Source organism: Zootermopsis nevadensis, unplaced genomic scaffold (genome assembly GCF_977971745.1).
Source record: "Zootermopsis nevadensis isolate Lab colony 2312 unplaced genomic scaffold, Znev_1.0 Znev_ptg000012l, whole genome shotgun sequence".
In the NCBI taxonomy this organism is placed as follows: Eukaryota; Metazoa; Arthropoda; class Insecta; order Blattodea; family Termopsidae; genus Zootermopsis; species Zootermopsis nevadensis.
In genome coordinates this window covers 1,262,954-1,277,423 of record NW_028259144.1, presented here as the reverse complement: position 1 = coordinate 1,277,423, position 14,470 = coordinate 1,262,954, and the positions used below count along the sequence as shown (strand labels likewise).

Sequence of the window (14,470 nt, the reverse complement as noted above, 5' to 3'; positions counted from 1 at the left end):
ATTTAAATACTTTGTTTCCATTCTCCAACTCTCTGAGACATTACGAACAGTTTATTGTTCTTTGACAAAATTTCTGTTACTGTGACATGCGTCCTTCTCATCCCCACTCATCCAAATAATAATAATAATAATTGTATATTACTTAACTGGCACACAGTTAAGCCTACTTACACCGGAATCCAATCTGAAGAGTTCGTCCGTTGCGCTTATTTAAAACAGAATATTACATAACGTACCTAATGCATCTGTTTATGCTCGAAATCACCATTCGCTACTCCACGGCGCCCTCGGCCATTGCATATTCCTTCCTTCTGTTTCCTTGTTTTTCGTTACTTTTCCCAGTACTTCATTAAAAGTTCCGTATAATATTGTATAGACAGTCGGATTTCATTCATCACAGTGCGTCAAAAGAATATTCTTTCTCATACAATTCCCAGAAGTACAGTACGGAACAAAATTACCTGATCAAAAAACATTAAAAAGTCATCTTCTTATGTTTTACCTCAGATTTTTCACATATAAAAAATATCTGACATTTCATTAGGCGGTTTTTTAAACTTCAAGTTATTTCAACCAGAGAGTAAAGCTGGCCCAGGAACTAATCATGAAGGCGTGGAGACGAAGCTGACGTAAAGCCTCGCTTACTCTCAACCTCAGTGCGAGATTAAGATGAGTCAGCCTCACACTTTGGTCGTTTCACCCCCAGAGAAATACCTCGCTGTATCACCTTAAGAGTAGTTATACAAAACAGCGACCAGCAGTTTCATTTTACACCCAAGTCCAGAAGGACAGCCATGCAGAGGTGGCAGGCATGAAAGCAGAATCCTTCACGTGGTAACAAACTTTAATGTTCTGATGCACACTTGGGAAACCACGAAGTATCACACCGCTTTGAGGCAGTGTCGTTGAAGAGACCATAACCATCAAAACATCCTTTTCATTGGTCAACGTGGCCGGTGCGTTATCCTGGAATAGACGCATCGTTCCACATCTACGTCATGGAAAGACGTTCGATATCATATCGATTCCTTTGATATTACAGCGTCACAAAGACTAAATATGGACAGACTGAGAAGTTTGTCAGAGGAGGAGTCAGAGGAGAATATTTGGTCCTAAGAGGAAGAGTGTGACAGGAGCATAATGAAGAGCTTTTTAACAACGATGGCAGGCAGTCGTCCGGGTTGTAGCGCCGTGACGTCTGGCAGACGTTTACCAACGTTTCAGAGGTCCTCGCCCTGATGATGGAGGCAGCAAGGACACGTGAAACATCGCTAATCGGCGCTACAACCCGTAAGTCAGCCACCTTCCTACTCACCGCCGTGAGGACCTCAGATCCTACTAAGAGTTTTATACCTGGCATTCTTCAACTTCAAGTAATGTTAAGTGGGATTGACATGTAGCACGAATGGTGTTAATTAAAAAGTCATACATAATTTGAATCTGGATATATCAAGGAAAGAGTAGATGTGGAAAACCTAAGAACAGAAGGAATGATGAGGGAATGCCCGAACGATTCGTCTAAAAGGTTTCAAGAGTTCAAGATTAAAAGCTTTAACTTTAGAACAATAAATTTTAGCAAAAGCGTAATTTATTTAATTTTCTTAAACTCGAGAGGTCTGATCCGTGAGAACCCTAAACTGCACCGTGTCAGCAGTGAGTGTCCTCCATTCTCCTTACAAATCCTCGTTTTACGCTCCTTTCTCGGAGCCTGCAGCCAGGTTTCTAACGTTGCAAAATAAATGTATTTTTATATACCATTAATTTCCATCAGCCTAGTTAGTACAGGCGAATTTAAAGTTTGTCTTACCTACACGCGGAAAGAAGGCGACTCTCATAATTTGTTTCAGCAGAACCCAAAATAAACTTGGATCCTCGTCTGGGCTTGTGAGGAAAAGGACGTAAGTCCTCAGCAGTAGCAATGCGTGTATGACGTCTTACTGATTCTGTAATTACAAGTCCTCCCCACACTGTGCCTCTGTGGAGATTCCACAGCCCTTCTGCCACATTTATCAACTCAGGCACGATACACTTCCCTGTCAAACGTAATGATCATATTTTATTCATAATTTGTTGCTGTACTAATAAATTAATACAGCGTCCGGCTTCAATAGTAATACAAATAATCACGCATCAACTTTTGAAGTTAACTTCAATGTTTAGATTGTGGTAAGCTCGCCTAAATAATATATAAACATTCAGTCCGTGCCGCAAAGGAAACACATCGCGTGTCCATGACGAAAATCAACTGGTGAAGGTAGTTTAGGGAAATAGTCGCTGTTTACTGTGAGAATCACACAAAACACACACACATTCTGTGGCCAAAGTACAGAGTTACTGAATGTTAAAGCAATGGAGAGATGTGTTATGGAAACAGTTTCAAGAGTGGGGAATAGATTCAGTTGGCTCAAGTGATTGATTAATGGTAAAATTTTATGAACCCTGGGGTTCCTTAAAAGGCGGGAAATTTGATGACTATAAAAACAAATCACGTTTGAAAAATCACGCTTTTCGACACAGTTCTTCAAGAACATTTTAGAATGCTTTCACTTTACATTTCATTTTAAGTAAAAGTGTCCCTGTCCTTAATTAGGTGGCACGCCATGAAGACGTATGGAGGCCTGGAGGTGCAGATCCACGCATGTACTATATAAAACTTAGTGATCGGCTCCTTGGTGATAGTCTCTCACCTAATCAAGAAATTTGTAGAACACTGGGGCTAGAATCGAGCTGGAGCAATAGGACTAATTTCAAATTTATTTAGCTATTTAACGACGTCGTTTCAAATGTGACAGTTATGTAATGTAGAAGGATTTGCGTGATCGCAGTCCGCATAATTCTGAGAGAATGAGAAGAAAACTCTAAACACTGTGGCCACTTGATATTCGAACTGGTGACCTCCCGAATACAAACCCATTAGATATCACCACATCAACTATATCAGTCAGAAAAATGTAATTGATTAGTCTGAAGACAAAAACATCAAGAAAGCACAGGAAAGTTGTTTCAAGACAAAATGTTATTAGTTCGACGTCTAGAGACTGAGCCAAAGTTAGCTCATCTCTTAAAATTAAAAAGTACTTTTTCTTTTGTTTACCAGACATCTAGGTATTATTAAAACCACGACGTTTCAGAACTCGATTCTGCTTCTTCCTTTAAGTTAAAGGAGGTCAAAAGTCTAATCTGTCTCACCTCTGGTGGAACTAGTCTTAGACCTGGAGGTTCCATTTCACCTGAAGATGGAAGCATAAATAACTTCCGAAACGTCATGGTTACAATATCACCTAGAAGATGGACAGAGTCCAAAAGAACAATATAACATAGTGACTCACACAATTTTCATAACCCTTCAGACTTCGATTATCAGCAGTGCTTAAACGTTTAATAAAAACGTTTCATTATCTACGCACGAGGTTACTCATAATTAAGAAAATAAAAAATCCTCGCTTTTTATTTCGGTAATGTCGTTTCTTGAAAAAAAAATTATTTACGAAAATTTCTGACCGCATAGAAGCCTAAATAAAGTCTTAAGATAATACGCCTTAACACTAATCTGGTTTATTTACTGCAAAGGTGACACAAAACGAATTCTATACATTTTGTCAAAATAGGATTTTTCTTTTAAAGTTTTTAGTCGTTCTTCGCGTAAACAGATTACGTATAATAAATTCACATTTGGTAGATAGTACGTATGTTCACACGTGCATTTCACTACCAAAACTAATTAACGAATTTAAATTAAAAATTCTGTTCCCCGTTACGGAAAATCCCGAATTGTACACCTGCGTCATCTTTCTCGGCTCTGAATATTTCTCCGAGTATTTCTTTTTTTCCAGAAAGTTTCAACTTGCAATTCTGAATAAGGGACTACATTTCGCAACAAAACAACAACACTGAAAAATTTCTTTTTCTTTCATATTTACAACGGTTCCGTTTTGCAACGCAGACGAAATAACGTAATTTTTAAAATAAAAAAAATACCAATAAATATCGCGGAAATTTGTGTACAGAAAATACTATTTTAATTAAAGTTGAATGATCGAAGTAAAATTTATAGACGATCATAAACAGAGATACCCACGTGCATCTGCTAACAATACGAAGACCAAAGGTAACGACAAACAGAACACAGGGCGACTTACGCTAGTGAACCATGGCCCCCTGTGGGCAGATTTCAAAGCCTCCTGACGACGCCGTCCGCACGTCCACGCGTCGCCAGCCCAGAGCGGCAACTGAGGGCGCCCGCGTCGCTACACTACATCAAGAGATGCGCAGGACTCAGGCGTCCTTCCTTCCTGAGTCCCGGGTTCGACCCCCGCCACCTGCACACTGTGCTGTCAGCCCACTGTCATACACAATTTCCCCGACTCCAAGAAATGTAATCACACCGGGCCCTTTCACTTTATTTAACGATGCATTAATAGGAGGTAAACGTAAAGTTGTCCCTGAGAACCATCAATAGGAGTGTATAAGAGACGTGGAGGCAAACATCCACCCTTTCTAGATAGAGATAAGTGTAGGCTGGGTGGGCCCCAGGACCAAATTGAACGTTGTGATGAAGAGAACGTCTTTGCCCTGCCTGGAATCGAACTCCGATTGTCAATCCCGTGGCTAGTCATTTTTGCAGATAGGCCCATATGACACACTTCTGGGGTAACAGTGATAAATGTTCAGAAAATGTCCAAAAGTTATTTCGGGACACACAGGCACGGACATTGTGGTGATCACTGCGCCGTAAGTCCGCTCTTTCACGCAACAAAAAGTAACATTTCGCTCCAAAGAGTTGCCCTGTGCAAATATAATTCGAAGCGATTTCCCTGCTTACTGATTCCAAGAAATCCATCCCGAGAAGAAATTAGTTACCGATGTTTACTCTAATTAACATGTTTTCGTCAACAGATTTCCACAGCAGAGGTAATTAATTCTAAGAAAGTTTAGTCTGTTTATGAGCACGCAACGTGTTGCTAAGACACCGACAGATGACATCATAAGAAATCCGTGTCTGAAGTGCATCAGGACTCCACAACACAGCGCTGAAAAACTGACAGTCGCTCAGATGGCCATAAAACTTTCCTAATAACTTACGCCAGAACGCCAAGGTTCACAATACAACGCTAATGGACCCTGTCCTTAGCCAGTTTAATTAGTCCCAAAACTTCATCTCATTCGTCCAAAATTTATTTTAATATTTTTCTACCATCACTGTCTTGGTCTGAAAGTGACGTGAGGAGAAAGAAACAGGAAAATAACACATCCGTTCTGTCACCGCAGGAGGAACATACCGCCTTCATCTTCAGGACTGACGTTAGTACAATTCCTGCAAGATGTAGGTATCCACCTATAAGTTCACGTGGCGTTACAACCCTGAGGACTAACATGAACATCTTCACGGCCGTGAGAACCTCAGATCCAAATATATCGCCTACTTCGTTTCCAAGGCAACCAGAACAAAGAGAATAATTCAATTACCTCCCGTGTCTGCAGCAAACTCTGCCAGCAGCAAGATACGAACTCTAGATTTCAAGGGCCGAGGTAACACACGCGCCCTTTCATCAATGAAAGTGACTCCACTCGAGCGAGTAAAAGAGCAGATAATGGCATTATCTTCCGACTGGAATCATGTAGAGGGCTGATTCAGTTCAGCATACCAACATTCCGAAATGAAATGTTCCTTACCCACTTACTTCTGGAAAGAAATTATGACACTAACTCCTCTTTAAATGTTGACTGGCCTGTAACGTACCTAGACAGATACTACGGTAATGAATAACGAGTTCCATGGAGCAGACTCCTTTTTTAGAAGCTGATAGACGCTCCGCTAGCCAGCCACTGGTCCGTACCCTGAGACAGAAGAGTCCATATGGCATCCTCCCACTCAGTTTCTTCAAGATCAATTTTAATATTGTCTTTCCATCTACAACTAGGTTACCCCAAGTGCTATCTTCAGTTCCTTTGTACGTTTTTCCAGATTTTCCCGTGCGCCGTAAACATGTTTCTCAGATCGAAATTTTGGTAAGTGAGATACGAGGTTCTCACACCTGCGCATATGAAGACGTCTGTGTTTTGGGTTGTTGATCCGTGTAGTCTAGTAGACTTTAACCGATGTTTCGGAGGGGCTTTTTTGCCGCCATCATCAGATCGCCCTCATGATATAGGTACTAATTCCCCTGAAGCATCGGTCAATTTCTATGAGACTACACGACAGCGCATCAACCTGGTATATTATTAGGAAATTTTTTCAAAGTTCTCAAAACACTGCCTCAGATTTATCACAAAACGCCGGTAAGGTAAACTCCACCCGCTGTCCGAAACAGCATCAGCGAAGACTGCAAAGCCCCCGACAGTGAAGGAGCCTCCCGCCGGTAATATCTCCGAATAATCATCCGGGGGTAAAACGGAAGTCGCTGGAACTCGATACGCGACCCGCAATAATTCCCTTGGCGGCTAGAAGCACTCTCCCCGCCGTACATCCGGATTCTCTTCCACCTACGTCAACGACAACAAAATTCCCACACCACAGGAATTCCGAGAATGCCGCCAAGAGCAAAGTGTGGACAAGAATTCGATTTCTTCTGGTAGATTCACGTGTAGAAGAATGTATATCCCTTGGTTATCACGCTGTATAAAACTTCGTTCCACACTGATTCGACTAGTCGCAAACTCAGTTTACAGAAGGCCATGCATGGATCAAGTGTTGTAGATCAAACAAAGGAAATCGATTATTCGCGATTTTGTAAGGAGACGCGTCCTCAGTACAGGCAGGTTACTGTCTTCCAGTAAGTACAAGGTGTCCCAAAAAGATATACACAAACATTCAATGAATGAAATAAATACATTTTAATAAACTAAATCACTTGCACTCGGTATGAGCCGGGATAGCTCAGTCAGTATAGTGACTAGCTACGGGCTCGACGACCGGGGTTCGATCCCCGACGGGGGCAGAGGATTTTTCCTCTAGCCTCTGGGGCCCACCCAGCCTCCTCTACAATGGGTACCGGGGTCCTTTCCCGGGGGTAAAGCCGGCCGGGGCGTGATGCTGACCACTCACCCCCATCTAGTGCCGAGGTCAAGGAAGAGAGGAGCTATACCTCCACTCCCCCCAAACGCCTACATGGCGTATAGTGGGACAAACGTTACTTTACTTTACTTGCACTCGGTAAGTGCTCAAAATGACCACTGCAACTGAGACATCAAAGTTTCTTTTTGGCCAACCTGTGTGCGGAAAAATAAATAAATAGAGGAAGAAATAAAACACCAGGAAATGAAGGACTGAAAAGGAAAGAAACGAAGATGAAAAGAGGGAGAAATGCCCACGTGTCGGCCCTTCAGTTATTCTGTCAGTGCTGACACATTCGCCGTCAAACAGAAAAATCGCGAAGGATCCAGCAGGCAGGACAAAATCCCGATCAGAAGGTAGATCGAGGCGAGTAACCCGATCGAATACGACACTTCCTGGACACGCAAACTGATGCACTGTTTCTATTTCTGTAGTCTGGTCGCGTGAGGTACAGTCTGGGCAAGTTTCAATAGGCTTCCGAGACGCAACACCCAAATACAGAGATTTCTTGGCAACAACTTCAAAACACGTGTCTGTGTGTGTAAAACGGGTGAGACAGTTTCTGAAATCCAGGTGTTATCTCGCTTTGTTCTAGGAATCAGCCTTCCTCAAATGGGAAATCAAGTCACTGGCAACAGAGGCCATTAATATCTTAATCCGCCACTGGAAACGAGCGCGAGTCACTTCCGTCCATATTTTATTAAGATACCCGTACACAGTTACTTAGAACGGACCGCTGAATTAGTCGTAATAAACACAAAAGCTTGAGACAGGATCAGAATATGTTATCAGTGTATTCGTTTCCAAGGCGACAAAAACACAACACCGAAGCCTCCTTTGTCAGGAGGTGAGAGGAACTCAATCACTTCTCTTGTCTGCAGCATGCACTGCCAGCGGCGAGATTCGAATACAACACTTCAGACTCAAGAGCCGAGTTACGTGCCCTTTCATCAAAGAAAGTGACAGCGGCCAACTGCTTCATCTGTAAACTGCAATTGCCTTATTGGCCCACTGAATCACGAAGTCCGTACCTCAAATAAAACACAAAAAATCTCCAATTACAACGATCAAATCGAAATAACCTCTGCTTATTCTGAGAATCATATAAAACCCATAAATACACTCTGTGGGCAAAATGCATGCTTACTAAATGTTAGAGTAGTTACCACTCTGCTGTAAGAGTTGGTGCCTTTTCCCCCCAGTAATTTTCTTGATTTTGCCACAAAATTTCCCACCAAAATTAAATAGTTTTGTTAAACGATATTATCCTTATTCTTATTATCCTTACCTTTTAGATTTCACTATCATAACACCGAACGCCAGGTTAAGTGTTTATACCATGACTTTTTTTACTCTGTGATACCTACAAAATTCAAATACCATAAAACACAATAAAATAAACTATCGGTGTTATTTTAGAACAAAATTGCTTGTTATCAAGCGAGACTTATATTACGATCATGAACAACATAACGACATGGAATTAAAATAAACTCGAAGATACCTTAGTAATATCCACACATTTTCATTAGTTATTGCAGTGACTACATAGCTGGTCTGTATTTAAGTTTATATCAAAACTTTAATTTCACACTGAGTTAAACAAGCGTCATAAAACAGTCACTACGACGTATGTCCTTGTTGCATTTAGCAGCTACCATAACAATTCAAGTGACCGCGCCGTGTGTAATTTATGTCTCGCCAAACTCATAAACGAAGTGTGTAAAGTATTAAAATTTAATTAACAATAAATATTTCACTAAGCCTCCGGGGATTTTGTGACAGAGGAGACAACTACCAAGAAGTTCTACTCAAGTTTTACTCGAGAGTCTGCGTGCTCCGTGGCACAATTTAAAGTTGCGCTCAAAAGACCGGAAATGTATCCAATGCCTCCAGACACGCATCGCATTCAAACTCATCAAGACGGCTTCCTTGATACCAGGGCCTGCCTGTCAACCGCAAGCATAATCAAGTGGAACTATTTAAATTGATCGCTCTTGAGTTCACTCGGTCTCTTGCAAGGCAGAAACAGGACTCCTCGTGCTTTCAACGTGGCCTATTACAACGTGCTATCAAAGGTCGACGTTGAATGGTTTTTAAACTCGAAAACCCGGGTTTTAATCCCAGTTAAGATGCCGGCTATATTCACATTTTTCCATCTTCCTCGAATTTCTCTTAGCAAATACTGGGACAGTTCCTTAAAACATCGTGCATCGATCCACTTCGTCATTAACACACGCAGCGAAAAAGCTCACATCCCACCCCAAAGCTCAACCTGAAACAACCACATCATTGCACGTTCTGCCACCTGGTAATGAATATCAGAACCGTTACTTAACATTTTACCACGTGTGGAGCTTCGTTCCCCTTTGTTGTGGTGTGAGGTTAATAGTATTAAAGTCTCCAAACTACATCCTCTTTAATATAGGATTTGAGACTTTTGTTTCTGGTTCCCGAAACGTCGGTTTACTACGGTAACCAGTTGACGCCGCTGATGGCCCGAGAAGATTTTACTGATTAGGATTATCACGTTTATATATGCAAATTAAAGAATCTAAACGAACGTAGAACAAAATTCTCAAAATAAAAACAGAAACTAATTCTGAGATTTTTAAAAACTCAAAAGGTAATTGTTCCTAATATTGTCAGTCAGGAATAAAGAGGCCAACTTCCTAACAAGAAATGAGGAATGCAAACACAAAAGAAGTATCAGCACTTATCGTCGTTGAGTGGCCCCATCATTTGTAAGTAAGTAAAGTTTGTCCCACTATACGCCATGTAGGCGCTTGGGGTGAGTGGAGGTATAGCTCCTCTCTTCCTTGACCTCGGCACTAGATGGGGGTGAGTGGTCAGCATCACGCCCCGGCCGGCTTTACCCCCGGGAAAGGACCCCGGTACCCATTGTAGAGGAGGCTGGGTGGACCCCAGAGCCGGTCTGGACGAAGAGGCTAGAGGAAAAATCATCTGCCCCCGTCGGGGATCGAACCCCGGTCGTCCAGCCCGTAGCTAGTCACTATACTGACTGAGCTATCCCGGCTCATACACCCCCCCCCCCCATCATTTATACTCTGCCAAATATTATTTGCGTAATCAAATGCAGAAAAACACAATTCATGGAGAAATGAGAGATGTATACAACATGAAAGTAAGAGACCACTTGGAGGACCTAGCTGTAGATGGAAGGATATTATAGAAATAGTATGGGATGGTGTGGCTGGGGCTCTTGTGAACACAGTCATGAAAATGATGATTACATTAAAGAATTCACAAGAGCTCGTCAATGGACAGTATCCTAAACCACTTGATTACAGTTTAAATCCTCACGGATTAATCCTTCAAGATCACTTAATTATTATCTTCACTTCTGAGTCTAGGTGCCCCAAGTGGTCTCTTCCCATCACTTCTTGACTAAAATTCTCTGTGCAATTTCCATCTCTCCTACGTGTGCTACATTCCCGCCCATTCTGCTTAGTAATATTTCATCAAAAGTGTAAATGTTAATATTACAATTTCCCTCGTAAATTATTATTTTATTACAGAAACAAGCAGAAAATTAAAATTCAGTTTATCTCTGTGATTCATGAAGAACCACAAAATTAATATTCTTTAATGAAATATGGAATAATTTTGGGGGGAAATTCATCAAACATCAAAAAGATATTCACTTTACAAAAGAAAATTGTTAGATTATTGGCTGGTGTAAAACCTAGAAATTCATGTAGAAGTCTGTTTAAGAGATTACAGATCTTAGCTCTTCCATGTGAATACATATTCTCATTAATGAACTTTATTGTAAATAACCAAGAACATTTTCAAACTAATTCTGCTATACACAGTGTCAACACAAGGAACAAAAATCAGCTTCATAGACCAATTGTTAACCTCTCATGTTTTCAGAAGAGTGCATATTATGCAGGGATCAAAATTTTCAACAGTCTACCATCAAATCTCACAAGTCTTGTAAATAAAAAGGCATAATTTAAAGTAGCATTAAAAAGATACTTAATTACACACTCCTTTTACTCTGTCGATGAATTTCTAATGTTTACAAGTAAATCATAATTTATCTATTGTATATAATGGGTGGATTTATTTGTAACTTATCTCTACTTCATGTGAACCCTTTGTTTGTATTTTTGTGACATTTATATAATAGTATGACATGTATTTGTATTATTATGACTTATTCTACATCCTATTGTCATCTGACTAACTTATGGATCCATGGAATGTAATAAAGATGTATGTGTATACCGAGGATGGAGGAATCGCTCCAGGGAGTCTCAATCTTATCATTGGATGGAGGCGACTGCTTGGTTTATGACCCAATCACTTTCAGTAACCAACCCGTCGATACCCATACTCTCTAAAAGTATTATCAACAAATAAATTCTTGTGAAATATTATAAAAACTTCAGTCATACAGGCCTAGTCCCCTTTTTAACACAACTAAATAAATATTTGAGGCTATGAAAGCTGTTAGAAACATATAGTTGAGAATCATACCTTTACATCTTGATCCAGGATGTTGTTAATTATAGTATATTCACAAAAATTAATCACAGACAATGACACACACTTCACTTTTTTAACACAAATCATCTCATCGATTAAACAAACCAATAAACTATTCTCTTTCTAACAACCAACGACTGGAGATTATTTTCACGGATCCATCTTGAACGCCCGCTCAACGTCAAACAACTGAATGTCGCATCGTTCGACTAGTCGAAACAACAGAGAAGCGCAGGTAGAACTTAAAATACATCTATATTATTCATCTCTGAACAAATATAATGAAATGAATAAATGCATGCCTCCATATTTCAGTTTTATGATATTATGGAACATTAATATGAATAAATTTAGCACATTTTGATTTTTTGGTGTTGCGATCAATACTGGCATCCAGCGCACATTCTGCGTACTATTACAAATATTCCTAGTAGTTCTAGCAGTGGCCACGACAGCGGTACAGTACACATCGATAATGCTGCCATCTAGTTGCACCTATTCGCGCGAATTTCAAATACGAAATGTTCTAACAGAAGGATTCCTCAAGTTGTAGATGATGGTAGACAAGAAAGCGACCACAACAGTTGATGCATCCGTGTTTCGAAAGCTACCATTCAGTCTAATATGAAAGAAATTCGCATTCATCCTGTTCGATTCCCCGCAGAAGCAAGGATTTCTTTTACGTCCTTGGTTCTGTTTAGTAAAACGGTGAGAACATGAAACTGATCATGTATCTGCAGCCAACATAAAGGTTAAGACTTCACGGCTCGTGGTCCCGTAATATTTTGAAAGTTGCTCTACAGATGGCGGGAAGAATACCAGACCTGTCTGCAGTGTACAGGAAGTTGAATGTAGGGCAACGCACGCGACGAGACCATTATACCGAGGTGACTCATCGCTGTCCCAGAACTGATATTTTATTACCTGAGTTGTCTGCGCATGAGCAGTATGTCAGCGCTGCAGATGTGGACTAGAATTCTCGCTATTTCGGGATACATATTTAAAACAAGAGACGGTGGCTTTGCGAATCAAGTCCTGGGTACCTATCGATTGTCTGCAATCTCTTTATAGGATTTGAAGTTTTTACGGCGATGAGTCCGAAGATGGCTGTCCTCTGGGTTGCAAAACTTCTACCAGACTACGTGGCACTGCAACCCAGAGGACAGCCATCTCCAATCTCCGTTTATTCTGAGAATACACATTATGAGTAAACGCGTAAAAAAAAGTTACCACTGCATTCAAAAGATGTCGAAGCAAACCACGTGACAGCTGTTTTTCATTCTAGCAGCTGAGTCCGAGTGGACGGTCGGCGTTCGGTTTATGCAGGACGAAAAAATTATAAATAAAGAACGGAAAAATGAACCAAGGAAATAGAAGCAGAAGGAAATGAAAGAAACAAAGAAATGCTGCATATATATATATATATATATATATATATATATATATATATATATATATATCTACCTCCGCCCCCCTGCAGGCTTTTAGCTTACCGGCGACCGACACTCTGGGCGTGGATAACACGCAAGGACGCCAGGATCAGGAAGGACACGGCCTCATGGCCAGCGAGGCAGTCAGCACTGGAATTGAAGTTCACTTCCGAAGATCCTAACAACGCAACATTCATTTTCCTACGAGGTCGCAGACCGACCGTTAAGCAAACGCCCGGCCTAGCGTTGCTGACGCATCAAGAAATTTGTTGTTGCTGTGGAAACACGACGCTGGCCTTGTGATCCTGGGGGTCTCGGGTTCGATTCCCGGCGGTGCCCGGATTTATAACTTGTGTTGGGCAAGGCCGTGGTCTAGGCAACACGGAGTTTTCCTCCGTGGCATCCCAACAATTACTCCATTCACACACAGAAGAAGGCAATGGCAAACCACTTCTGGATCATCTGCCAAGAACAGGTCCCAGTCCGAGAAAAGGATGGAAGGATCCTCTTCATAATATGTCGCCAACCTCCTGTAAAGGAGAAGATGGAGACACGCAGAGTACGTATGTGTGTTTCACGGTTCTTTTCAAAGCTATCCATAGTTTCGAGCCCCCGTCACATATTTCCCTGCTGGATTTCTAAGCCAAAATTTTAAAATCGCATATTTTATCCCCATGCGAGCTGCATGCCTCGCCAATCTCATCACCCTCGATATGATCATCCCAGTAATATTAGTCGAAAAATAAAAACTATGAAACCCCTCATTACGCAGTTTTCTCCAGTCTCCTGTCACTTCAACCCTCTTCCCCTCAGCGTCCTTTTCTCAAACAGCCTCAATCTGACGACGGAGGCCGCGCGGACGTCTCAAACGCCGGTCGGTTTCCGAGAGTCAACGCGACGCGACATCGAAGAAGCCATTCTTCTTCTTGTTCTTCTTACCGTATTTAAAACGAAGTCGGTCGTGCCCTACTTCAAGTTTCGGTCCCAGTATCCCAAACCAGACACATTCCAAATGCAAGTCCGGGTTCTTACCTGCTCAATTTTCGGATAGACAGGCTATTTCCATCAGGCTTTTATAACACTTCGTGTAAAGAACGCCTGGCGCCATCTTTTTGCCTAAGTCCTATCGTTCTGTGACTGGCCATAAAATGACTATAAGGCAGCTGTATGGAGGCTGAGACCACGGGGGAGGAAATTTGTTTTCTCCGTTGTTAAAAACGCGCCTGGTCATCGTCTCGGACGGAAACCAGACTACAAACTCCCTGTCTTTTCTATCCTGGATGACTCACACGTTTGGATCGACCTGATACGAGAGAAGTTACTCGCCTTAAAGAGAAGAAGAACTGTCTGTGAGGGCAGGCATGTGCCTGGAGACATCCATTCTCCTTCTGTTGTCCCTCAGGCAGCCCGTCGGTCCCCAAATACCGACGGCTGTATTTCCGTGCACCCCAACGACAACATAATTTATCAG

General features: G+C 41.5%; 1 protein-coding gene across 4 annotated transcripts in view; it reads right to left on the bottom strand.

Annotated features, from left to right (window-relative positions):
* Positions 1 to 14,470, bottom strand: part of LOC110833316 (uncharacterized) — a 171,075-nt gene that overhangs the window by 67,361 nt on the left and 89,244 nt on the right. The window contains exon 1 of one of the 4 annotated variants that reach the window (XM_022071233.2): positions 11,561 to 11,735. The exons of 2 other annotated variants lie outside the window; for them this stretch is intronic. The gene's annotated coding sequence lies outside the window, so the exon portion shown is untranslated. Of the gene's footprint in view, positions 1 to 4,139; positions 4,218 to 11,560; positions 11,736 to 14,470 lie in introns of those variants that run through there. One more of the 4 variants, XM_022071232.2, reaches the window with a different exon arrangement.